Here is a 13,002-nt window from a genome sequence, read left to right as displayed (position 1 = left end):
GTAGAAGATACACCTCAATATACGGCATACAACTTTCTGTCATTATAAACATATGTAAGTTTCTCAACACGAATCTATGCGGGATACTATCATGGAAACATTGACATATCCTCAAATTATACTATTGTCATTCCATGTAGGTCCTTAATTGTGATATTAACCTTCACTGTGGTAATTCGCCTTTGATCTGTGGTTAATATCTAACTGTGGCTTTCCGCCTATAAACTATGACAAATATTGCCTTTGAACTGTGACAAATACTGTCTTAAAATGTGGTAAATATTACCTTTTGAACTATGGTAAAATATTTCCTATAACTAAGATAATTACTACATATAAAAACATTCTCAAATGAAACCATAAACCAAATAGTAAAAGAAATAAATGTCCATAATGTAAATGCTAAAACTTAACCATAATTCATCAAACTGTGCCCTAAAACATATGGGCTAAGGTTCAAAACATAAACAAATACTAAACAAAATCAGCACTCCCATTAATCAAGCATTTCAAATAACTGTATATAAAGAAATCCTAACTACTGGTGATCAGTCTACCTCACCCTTTTTTGGCATAATCCTACTTATCAGCCCTGAATTCTTCCTTTGCTCTAACCATTTCTTGAAAATAAAGCAATCCTTCTTCACATGTCATTTCTTATGGTACCAGAAACACTCTACATTATTGGTCTTCTTTTCATCCTGAGGCTTTTGAGATGTGTCAAGTTCTTGAGAGCTATTAGTCCGGTCATATGGCTTGAAGCTTTCTTCGTTGGAAAAATTCTTGTTCCTTCTGCTTGGTCCACCAGAAATTCTTTGTGAAAAGTTGCATGTGCACTCTCAAACCTGATTTGTTTCAATTTTTCTTTCTCTTGAGTGCAAATGGAAATAAGCTCATTTAAACTCCAATCGTCCTTCAGTGCAATGTAGGTAGACTGGATAACCTTATACTAACTAGGGAGGGTATTCAGTACAATGTGTACAATATATTCTTTATCGATCTGTATTCCAAGATCCTTAAGTTTACCAGCATCAGTAGCTACACCGAAAATGTATTTTATAACACTCCTATATCCATCATACCTTGTATTCATTACTGGTCATCAATGTGATTTTCTCAGCTTTCTTGTTGTGTTGAAACCTAGCTTTAATATCATCCAGGAATTCTTTTGTAGTGTCTGTGATCTCTATGTTCCCACGTATAATTTCAGGAACTGCCTTTTTCAAAATCAGTATGCACTTTCTGTTTGCTTTAGTCCATTTCTTAAACTTGGTCCTTTCAGCACTTCTACTCGAGTCTGTGAGAGGCTTAGGTTTAGGCTCCCTAAGTGCCAAGTCTAAGTCAAGAAGACCTAAATGCAATTCTAATTCCTCCACCCACTTTTGATAGTTGTTACCAGTGAGCATTGGGATGGAAGATACATAACTTGAGGGAATGACCATCCTATTACTGCAGTAACAACAACACAATACATGTCATGTTTCAAAATATAAATCATAATATAAAAGCATGTAATACCATCTATATATTTTAAATAAGAGTTACAACTAAAACTGTATCCCTATCCTTTGAGATAGGAATTAACTGATGCTCTTATATTCTTGTTTTAAATGTGAAAACAACACTAACTTTAGAATTTAATCACTTATGGGAAAAAAAAACTCCTAATTCAATGTCTCTTTCTGAAATGTGGATAATTATCCTCAAACCTTGATGACATAATCTTTGAGAAAGTATCACCTTTATTATTGAGAAAGATACAATCGAACTGAATGTACCACTTTGGTGGGTTTCACTCAGTTCTATCATATCTTTCCCATTGGAAATATATATCTTTATATTCAAAACATACATATAAATATGTCACTAGGACAACAATAACCATACAAGAGTCACAATCACAACTACATTCCTATCCTTTGGGCTAAAAATGCATTGGTCCTCTTGCAAATCTATATTTACTGTGAAAAGAACAATAACTTTTGAAATTCCCTTACCTTTGGGCTTAGAAACCTCTAGGTTACTATCATTTTCTTAACTTTGGTGACATTACCTTTGGGCAAATGTCACCTACATTGCTGCATTGTGGAAAATCGTGGAATAATAAGATGTACACTTTGATGGATTCCACCTCATCCTTTTATGGTTTCCTAAAAAATTACTTTGCAGCTAAGAATGAGTGGAAGATTACACCCTTTTCCATATTAACATATCTCAATTTAAAAACTTTTCCCAATTTCATGGTAACCAATAATATACACATTTTTCAAAGCATTGATTTATGCACTCTTGTTTCAATGATTAAAAATAAATACAACATAAAATTTTGAATAAACATGTCATATTAAAAATTAGATCATTAAATGTGACCCGAAACAAGGAATCCAACGCAAAAAAGGGATTTCAATTTGACCTTAAAATGAACCTTAAAATGACATTTAAAGCAGTTTAAATAAAAACTCCAAAGAAACAAAAAACCAAACAAGCCTTTAAGGTTTTTTTTTTTGGTAAGAACAAGTCAGTGGGCTTTAGCCCATTAGAACGGTTTGAATTTAACTTAGACTCATGGAACGAGCCCATGACAATTTGTTTTAAAACCTTAAAGGACCTTTAGGTCCATAACAAAATTATTAATATCAGATCTGTCCATCTTCAACCTTGGGACAAATTTGAACAAAAATAGAACCATAAGGTTCTGTTAGGGTTCGATTCTTTGAGGCGGCTACAGTCGACGACGGCCAACCACCAAAGTCAGGCGAACGCCCACCTTAGCCCGATTAACAATATTAAAACCGTTAATAAAAGTAAAAAAAAAAGATAAACATATTTAATCTTTCCTTTTCTTTGATTTACTTTAACAAAAAAACACAGCCGCCCACCTGCAACTGTTTTGCAGACTTTTTTTTTAATAAAAATAAATCATGAGGAAATATTCCGTCCTCTTTTCCCAAAGTCAAAAAAACAGAGAGGAAGTTTTGTCTTCTTTCAACTCGAAACATGCACTGACAATGTCCAATCTTTCACTGACTGATAACAATTAAAACCGTCGTCAAACGACAATAAAAGTCAAATGATCAAAACTCCAATGAAAGACAACTAGGGACAAAAGGTTTTCGGGTTCAGGGGGTTATATAGATGGTTTTTTCATTATTCACTGGGACTAATCAGAGTGGAAAACACTCTCAAAACTCTCGGCAAAGAAGATCATACACTGGTGATCAGAACCCCAAACATTCCCACAAAAGAAAACCCATGAGTTGGGTCTCAAACACCGATTAAATGATTTAAAATCCAACAATGTGAGATCAATAAAAAAAACAACAAGGGTAAATCCAATAAAGTAATAAATCGAATCCGTCTTTCAAATTAATTAAAGTATGCAACAACACATGTCATCATAAATATTCACAAATATGATTCAAATATAAACTACATATCGATTCTTGTCCTGTGTGGTTGGCTCTGATGCCACCTGTTATAACTCCCTATGGGTTCGAGTCTGAAAACCCATTGAGAAAACCACACAGGAAAACACAAGAACACAAATCTAATAAAGTTATGGAGAATCGATTTGTACCTTTCACCTAGTATGCTGAAGATTATTGATGTTGGTCACTTCCACTTTCGCTCTCTTGGCTTGGTTATGGATCTTCTACAGTCCCTTAAATCTCCTTGGTTCTCTCACTTTAGTGGTAAAGTGGAAAGGAGTGAATCATGACTGTAGGGACCCAAAACCTAGTATATATAATACTGTCCTGCACCCAAAACCCTAATCCACAATGGGCTGGGCCAGCATATCTCTCACACCCCGTTCACACAGAACTGGATCGGTGATCGGGTTAACTCCGGTTAACCCAAACCTGCCAGGATCATTTGATACAATACCCCACCACAACATACTCACATCTAAAGATAAGTGTTCAAAAGTTTAGTGGAAGACTTACATTACGTGTAAATATCTTCAATATACTCCATACCCAAATTGTAGTATATAGCTAAGTACATGTGAGCCCCCATGCATGATATCTACACAAAAATGATAACAATTTAGGTATCAAGTACACAAAAAGGGGAGGTCATCAAAAGAATCAAAAAGCAAAATCCGGTACGATGTCATTATTGCGGTCCCGCAGTATAACCCTCACACATGCAATCAGCACCGTGCACATACTCCTCAGGGATACACCAATCCTCATCAGGAAACTCAACTGTGGGGCCCGACTCTTAATCTTCAGGCGGGTGACCTACAAAATCATCTAAAAGAGGTGCGCACGTGAGATGAACTCACTAGCTTAGTAGTGAAAATAAAGACCACACAACAATCACATCTATATGCATTATATGCTATGCAATTCATTTTAAATCTTACCCACCTAAACAACATTACTAAGTCTTTGGTTATGTGCTACTTACAACCACAGTACGCGTATGCTCCGGGTATGAGTCGTGAACTCCATCCCACGATATGCCCATAGGGTTGTCAGAGAAGGCCCACCGTGAGTACTTAGAAAAGTAAAGCATGCCGACTACCGGCTCTCAATATAAAAATAAATGACAGAAAAGTAAAGGCGCTGACCCCAGTAATTTAAAAGTAGTACGATTGGCCCTCTTGAATATACCACTGAGGTTGTCGACTCTCCTAATGACAAGTTGGGTGTATGTCTAACCGCCACAGTGACCCGACAACCGTGACCATTGCTTCTCCCCAAGTGATAACCCAACACCTCAACCCCTATTGGGAAGGGTCGTAGCACAAGGAATGATAATCCTAAACCGTATGCTCCTATATGACAAAGTACGATTACATAGTGCCATCGCGTCCCATTCCACGGGCCACCAATGCACTCGTTTCCAAGCTGACTACGACGTCTAGTCTAATAATGCATCATGCATAGTAATCCAACCATTCATGACATAAGCACATCAATCATATAACATTGAGAATGTAAGGCACAACACACATATCATAAATCATTTGTTTAGAATGCACAAGCAATGTGCACGAATGGCATATGAGGAATGACTAATTTACACATAATTTATATGATGATATGGCTAGTCTAGATACAATTTAATGGTGCAAAACAAGCCTTAAATAAAGTCAAATGTCCTCTCCCCACTTACATGTTGGGTACAAAAGCTCACGTTCGGTAGGGGTGAGATCCGGCGTGAGAAACGTAAATTTCTAGTGAAACCTATCATAAGTGAATGAAGTTAGCATTTCACCAATTTGGGGTCAAAACTAACGAGATTTGATGTTTAAATCATGTTTAAAATCATAAAAGAGGGTTGTCTGTCCGTTTTGGGCCTATTCGGGCTCAAAAATTATACTGGGGGGCCAATAGGTGGGCCAGACAGTCCACTTGTCTTTGCTCACCGGTCTTCTCAGGCATGCTGGATAGCCCGCCGATCCTTGCCCACCGATGGGAACTGAGGTGCTGCCCCCTCAGGTGAGCGCCCTCAGGCGGGCGGCTTCGCCTGCCGGTCTTTGCCCACCTATGGGGGCAGAAATTTACTTTCTTCTTTGAAACGTTCCTCAACCTCAGGAAAATCAAATGGGGTTATTCCAATTACATTTTCCACACATCTAAGGTCTTATAAGATGATTCTAACCTAGATCTAAGTTAGATTTAAGGATTGAAAAGCAATCTTACCTTCTTTGCTCAAGAACTCTTCCAAAACCCTAAAATCACCTCTTAACTCAAGAAATCACCAATGCTTCTCAAATATTATAAACACTTCTTTAAACCTTCAAAATCAAGACATAGACCATCTATTATACCTTAGATTCATCATCTCAAGTGGGATTTACATGATCTCAAGGAACTCTACCCAAATCAAGGGTTTCACTTGGGATTTGGTGAAAATTTAAAAAGTATAGCTATCGCTCACCTCAAATCATAGATCTCGTGTTGGGGATCACTTTTCCGGTGTCAGAATGAGAAGATCAAACCTCGGTGTCGCTTAAAATCATTTCTTCCTCCTCTTTCTTTCCCTTTCTTCTTCTTCTTCGTTCTCCTTTCTTCCTTTCTTTTCTCTCTCCTCTTTACTCTTCTCACCAACTCTTTAATGCATTAAATGAGAAAAGGAGAAACACAATAAGTACTATTTATACTTAGAGAATATCTAGTAACCACATGGGTGGGTCACTCAGGTGGGCGGGTTCGCCGGCCTGTGACCGCCCACTTGTTGGTCAAAACTTAGCCAGACAATTGAGATTTCGATGGAATTTGACTCTCGGCATGTATCTCACTCTCGATACGAGATATATAATACATATATACTTTAAGATACGGCTACATACCAGCATTACCCTTACATGACCTTATGATACGTGCATGTACACGACTTGGGTACACCCGTCTCCTTTGGCACTAACTCGAATTTGTCTGGCCAACCTGTGTTCAAAGTCACCCTTGCCATCATAGTCTATAAGGAACCCACCTTAGCCCTCTCTGATTCGGGTCCTACATGGTCAAATCGGGTCAATCATGTAAGTAAATCGGGTTTTAAAAGTAGGGTATCACAATATCCCTAAACTTGAGAGTGGACCGAACCAGTTCATGCAACTCGATTCTCACCCATTTAGTCAACCCGAATAATTAATTTATCCACAAATCCAACAGCTCAAGGTGCTCTAGCAAAGCTTGTTCAGACATCTTCTGTTGTAGAATATCAGACTCGCTTCGAGTCCCTAGTGAACCGCACAACTAACATATCCACCTCCTTTTTACTTAGCTGCTTTATCTCCGATATGCGAGCAGAGATTTGAAACGAGGTGATGGCATTTAGGCGGACCTCCATAGCACACGTAGTGGGTCTCGCCCGACTCTAGGAATCAAAGTTCAGCGAATCGTGTTGTCTTCAGTCTCGTAGCTACAATTGTGATGAGAAGTTTTCATCGAGACATCATTGCAAGACGCGTCAACTGTTCCTACTCGAATATGAAGATGATGAAGGATTTGCCAACAATAGAGTGCAGGAAATTTCAATAGATCCATCAGACCCCCAACTTGTTAACCCCATACTTGAGACAAAATCTCCTTTTGTGTGATGCACAGTCACACCTCACTGACAACCCTATTCAAGTGCTTGTAAATGGTGGAAGTACCCATAATTTTATGCAATCCTGTGTTGCACATCATCTCGGTCTTCCGATTGAAGTGATGGCTGGAAATGGGGCTCGACTTCCAACTGAAGGTGTTGTTCGAAAATTGCTAGTTAAGCTTATCAGCCACCCTATTTTAATTGATGCATTTATTTTACCCCTGGCTAGAGCCAATTTAATCTTGGGAGTGCAGTGGCTATCTCAACTTGGCCCCGTGCTATTTGATTACAGTAAGCTTACCTTGGAATTTTACGTCGACGACCACAAGGTTTTTTTACAAGGAGACTCAGCCCCGTCCCCATCTCAATTATAGTATCATCATCTCCAATGCCTGCTCGACACAATTGCTCTTGCAGCTCTCTTCCATTTGGAACTTCTCCCAGTGGTGGCCTCGACCCCTATTGATATTGATGATGCAAAGCTTGAAGCTCTTCTCCTTTCTTATGCATCGGTGTTTGAAGTTCCCCAAGAACTCCCTCCAAGTCGACCTCAAGATCATGCATCCATCTCCATCTGGGCACAAAACTAGTCAATGTTCGACCATATCACTATCCTCATTTCCAAAAGTCTGAGATAGAGTGACTAGTGGCTGAGATGTTGGAAGCTGGCATTATACAGGCCTAGCACTAGCCCCTTCTCGTCACCCATGCTCTTAGTGAAAAAGAAAGACTGAACTTGGAGTTTCTACGTTGATTATAGAGCTCTGAATGCTGTGACTGTTAAAGAGAGACGGTTGCGAAGGGTTTACACTTTTCGGTCCCAGATTTCAGTTGGCTGTTCTCTATAGGTCATATTAGCTTTTAGATATTCTGGTTCCATGGGTAATACATGCGATGGATCGTGAATGTTCCGCTTCAGTATGGATATATGGAATACATTATGAACATTTTCGAGCGTAGGTGGAAGAGCAAGCATGTATGCTACTGAGCCAACCCGAGTCAAAATCTCAAATGAGCCAATGTATCTCGAGCTCAAATTACCCTTTCTATGGAATCTATACAACCCTTTAGTGGGTGAAATCTTGAGAAACACCTTTTCTCCTGCTTGAAACTCAATGTTTTTCCTACGGGTGTCTGCATAACTCTTTTGACGTGACTGAGCTGCCTTAATCCTTTCTCGAATAACATCGACCTTGTCACATGTCATCTGTATCATTTCGGGTCCTAACATTTGACGTTCGCCTACCTCATTCCAATACAGATGAGTTCTACACTTCCTACCATATAATGCCTCATATGGAGCCATCCCAATTGTAGCTTGATAACTGTTGTTATAGGAAAACTCCATAAGGGGTATATATTCTTCCCAATTACCACACATTTCCATTGCATATGCCCTGAGCATGTCTTCCAATATCTGTATGGTTCGCTCTGAATGACCATAAGTCTGTGGGTGGAAAGCAGTACTCAAGTTCAATTATGATCCCAAAGCATGCTGAAAAATTTTTCAAAATCTGAAAGTGAACCTTGGGTCCCTATCTGACACAATGCTCATTGGCACTCCATGCAAGCACACTATGTTATCCATATAAAGTTGTGCTAACTTGGCCATAGAGAATTTGGCCTTGATGGGAATGAAATGAGCAGTCTTAGTAAGCCGATCAAGTATCACCCAAATCGCGTCCATCCCCTTAGGAGTGCGGGTAGTCCGGTGACAAAGTCCATCATAATTCTATCCCACTTCCATTTTGGTATTGAGAGTGATTGAAGAGTACCATAAGGTCGATGTCTCTCAGCTTTTACTTTTTGGCATGTAAAGCAATTCGCCACATATAGGGTTATTGTGATTCTCATGCTTGGCCACCAGTAGTTTTGTTTAAGGTCCTTATAGATCTTTGTATTTCCTAGGTGGAGTGAGTACTCGGAGCTATGTGCTTTCTGCACTATCTTGTCTTGTATCTCCAAATCATCGGGCACACACAACCTACCTCGAAACAATAATGCCCATCGCTGGCTTAAACGAAATCAGGGTTATTCATTGTTTGCTCTTGAATCTTAATTCTGATCCGTTGCAACTCAGGATCCAAAGGTTGTTTCATTATCGCCTCTTGCCTAATAGACGGGTGCACCTGTAGAGCTACCAAGGATACAGTTAACCATTTAGTGTCTTCTAGTTGAAGTTCAAGCTCTAAGGTTACTCCTTCATATAAGAGGGTTTTATCCATTAGCATTGCCTCTTGTACGAGTTACGAGCTGACTGCTAAGTATGAGAGTGACACAGTCTATGCCTTTCGACTCAACGCATCTGCCACTACATTAGCCTCGCTAGGATGATACTGAATGTCATAGTCATAGTCCTTCATGAGCTCGAGCCATCTCCTCTGCCTCATATTCAAATCTCTTTGAGTGAAAAAGTACTTAAGACTTTTGTGATCACTATATATCTCTCACTTCTCCCCATATAAATAATGTCGCCAAATCTTTAGGGCAAAAATGGCTGCAGCTAGTTCCAAGTCATGAGTGGGGTAGTTCTTCTCATATTCCTTTAGTTGTCGAGATGCATACGCTATCACCTTACCGCGTTGCATGAGAACACAACCCAACCAGACCTTAGAAGCATCAGTGTAGATTGTTATTCCACCTATGCCTTCAGGGATGGTTAACAGAGGAGCCGACACCAACCTTTTCTTCAATTCTTGAAAATTTTTCTCACATTCCTCTACGCATCAATTTTTACACCCTTTTTGGTTAACTTAGTAATTGGTGCTGAGATCCGAGCAAAATTCTCAATGAAGCGCTGGTAGTACCCAGCTAAACCTAAGAAACTTCTAATTTCTGTAACGTTCTTAGGGCTTTCCTACTCTACTACTGCTTTCACCTTATCACGATCCACCTCAATTCCGTTCTTAGACACTACGTGTCCCAGGAATCCAACTTTCTCAAGCCAAAATTCACATTTACTGTATTTGGCAAACAATTGTTGTTCTCTCAGCCTCTGCAATACCATCCTCAGGTGTTGAGTGTGCTCCTCTTCTGTCTTAGAGTAGATCAAGATGTCATAAATAAAAATAATTACCCATTTATCAAGGACATCGTGAAATACTCGATTCATTAAATCCATGAATGCTGCCGGTGCATTGGTTAACCCAAAAGATAACACTAAGAACTCATAATGACCATACCGAGTCCTGAAGGTTGTCTTGGGTATGTCGCTGCTCTTTATCTTGAGCTGATAATAGCTTGATCTAAGGTCTATCTTTGAAAATACCTTTGCACCTTGTAGTTGGTCAAACAAATCATCAATGCGTGGCAATGGATATTGTTCTTAATGGTTAGCTTATTCAATTCCCAGTAATCGATGCACATACGCAAGCTGCCATCCTTCTTTTTGACAAACAATACTGGGGCACCCCAAGGTGAAACACTTGGTTGAATAAACCCCTTCTCCAATAATTCTTGCAACTGTGTCTGTAACTCCCTCAATTCGGCTGGTGCCATCCTGTATGGAGCTTTAGGCTCTGTACTGTAACGATTCTGTTTTTTTAACATGATTTTGGGGCTAGCACACTTTTTTGCATTTCTATTTTTTTGAAGTGATTCTGCATCTTAAATGTTGTATGGTAATCGCAAAAAAAAATTGATTTTGTAACCTGAAAGAAACAGAAACATGTATGGTTCGTACTTAACAGAATCATTTCTGTTAGAAACCAATATTTACATAAAGTGCCATCTTCACCATGGGTGTCAAAGTTGTGATTTTTAAATAAAATCTAAGGATAGTCAATGGTTTTTTAATAAATTCTAAGTTATGAAAACCATTATTACCCAAATAACTTAAGTTGAATGAGAAAAATAAGAATATCTCCATATCAACAACATGATGTTCACTTCAAATATGAAATATTTGGCTATGTTTCCTTGCCATATGAAATATGAAATGTTTCAACAAAAATATGATCTATCATAATAACATAAAAGTATGAACAAGAATAAATTCAAGTATTGACATAATTCTTAAAGTATCTAATTATGAACTTAAGGGCATAAATTAGATCTTCCAACTTAATTCTTAACTGCAAAACATGTCCCACTACTTCAAAGTTTAAATCCAATCATCAAAATGTAATCATGTAATTTGAGCCATTCCGGCTTTAATAGCTAACTCATTTGCAATCTTTTTCGTAAGATCATCCATCTGTCTTCTTCTTTCTGCTAACCTTATACTAATGTGAGCCGGTGGTACATAATCTTGAATTTCTTCAGGCTCCTGATTCCACCAATTTTCACCAAACTCCTTAAAATTCTTGTATGCAATTTCTTCCTCCTGAATGAAGTTGTGAAGTGCACAACAAACAATGATGATGCATGTTTGGGTGTTCAGTGGAAAACATGGCATTTTGCTGAGAATTGGAAAGCACTTCTTCAAAGAACCAAAACTGCGCTCTATGACATTCCTAACAGAAGAGTGTCTATTATTAAATAGCTCTACTGCTATCCTTGAACGTCTATTCCTATAATCATTTAGATGGTATCTTTGTCCTTTGAACGACGTCAAGAACCCAGTAGTAGATGGATAACCAGAATCAACCACATAATATTTACCTAGCACGTAAAGTGAAAAGTAATGAATCAACACAATATGTAAAATAGAGCATAATCAACTGGTGAGGTTAAGATTTAGAATGTACCAGGTGGAGGATGAGGAAATTCAAATTTAGGGTTATTCAATGTCTCATTGAATACTCGACAATCATTTGCAGAACCCTCCCAACCAGCGTACACAAAATTGAATTTCATGTCAAGGTCACATGCACACATAACATTCCAGGTCGTATCTCCTTTCCTTCCTCTGTACAGTATTTGTTTGGGTAGAGGTACAGAAGCACTAACATGAGTGCCATCAATCGCTCCAATGCAGTCCTAGTACCAATAGATGGATATTCATCAAATCAAACCATGTATAACCACAAAACAACATAATCATTGTTTTAATTATAAGCAACATACCTTGAAGAAAGGATAGAGCTTTGGTTTTCAAGAATCTGTTTAGGGCAACGATTGAAGTTTGGAGGTTTGATATTCTCTTGTCCCAGTAGTATGAAAGCACGTAACACTTTCTTAAAGTATTCACCTATAAGAGAACGCTGAAAGTGTTCTACTATGTCTCTATACCTATCATTGTGATCAACGATAGATATAAACATTGCCAACTGCTCATCCACTCTTAAATATCGACTATCTTCCAACCAACCACGTTGTCACATTAATGCTTCAAGGTTGAGGAAGACATGGCGTTCCATTTTATACTGTTTATAGCATCTGTCTACATGTCCATTTAGAACCTCACTCACTCGCTCTGGTCCTATCAATTTACTATCTGGTATGGGATCTCTAGTGTATAATGAATCACGTGCTTTCATCAACAACATCATACACATCATGATTTCTGCATCAGTGTCATCCCTTTCCATTTGTTCAATGTGTTCCCTAGATGCGATCATTCTTTGATCCATTCCTATAATATAAAATTAGAAATATGGAAACACATCAAACCATAATTTTGAACAAATATCCAAGACACCTTAAAAAAATGAAAGAAAACATGGTAAATCATCAAAGTTAAAAGTAGTGTCAAGGTACAATGAAAAAATATTCAGGACATCAAATACTACAGTTATAAAAAAAGTCAAGACACAGTCATCCATAACATCTTAAAAAGTGAAGGAAAACATAGCAAACCATCAAAGTTAAAAGTAGGGTCAAGGCACAATCCAAGTAGAGTTATCAATCTATCTAATTAAAAGAACTTTTCAAGAAGCAAACTACTGAAGGGTACGAAGGAGTATTGACTTCCGATGAGGAGGGCAGGAAATTAATGCTTCTCTCCATTGCGGGTCAGCCATTAACTTCCGAAGTGCTTTCTCGTATAGTGCTTCAAATTAATGTAGAAGTCTT

General features: G+C 38.3%; 1 long non-coding RNA gene across 1 annotated transcript in view; it reads right to left on the bottom strand.

The window, feature by feature from the left end:
* Positions 1-12,435: 12,435 nt before the first annotated feature.
* Positions 12,436-13,002, bottom strand: part of LOC122092800 — a 1,113-nt gene continuing 546 nt past the window's right edge. The window contains exon 3 of the long non-coding RNA XR_006144325.1: positions 12,436-12,562. This is a non-coding gene — a long non-coding RNA (uncharacterized LOC122092800). The remainder of the gene's footprint in view (positions 12,563-13,002) is intronic.

This window comes from Macadamia integrifolia, chromosome 1 (assembly GCF_013358625.1).
Source record: "Macadamia integrifolia cultivar HAES 741 chromosome 1, SCU_Mint_v3, whole genome shotgun sequence".
Taxonomy (NCBI): domain Eukaryota; kingdom Viridiplantae; phylum Streptophyta; class Magnoliopsida; order Proteales; family Proteaceae; genus Macadamia; species Macadamia integrifolia.
The sequence above is the reverse complement of the archived record's forward strand: the minus strand, read 5'-3'. Positions and strand labels throughout refer to the sequence as shown.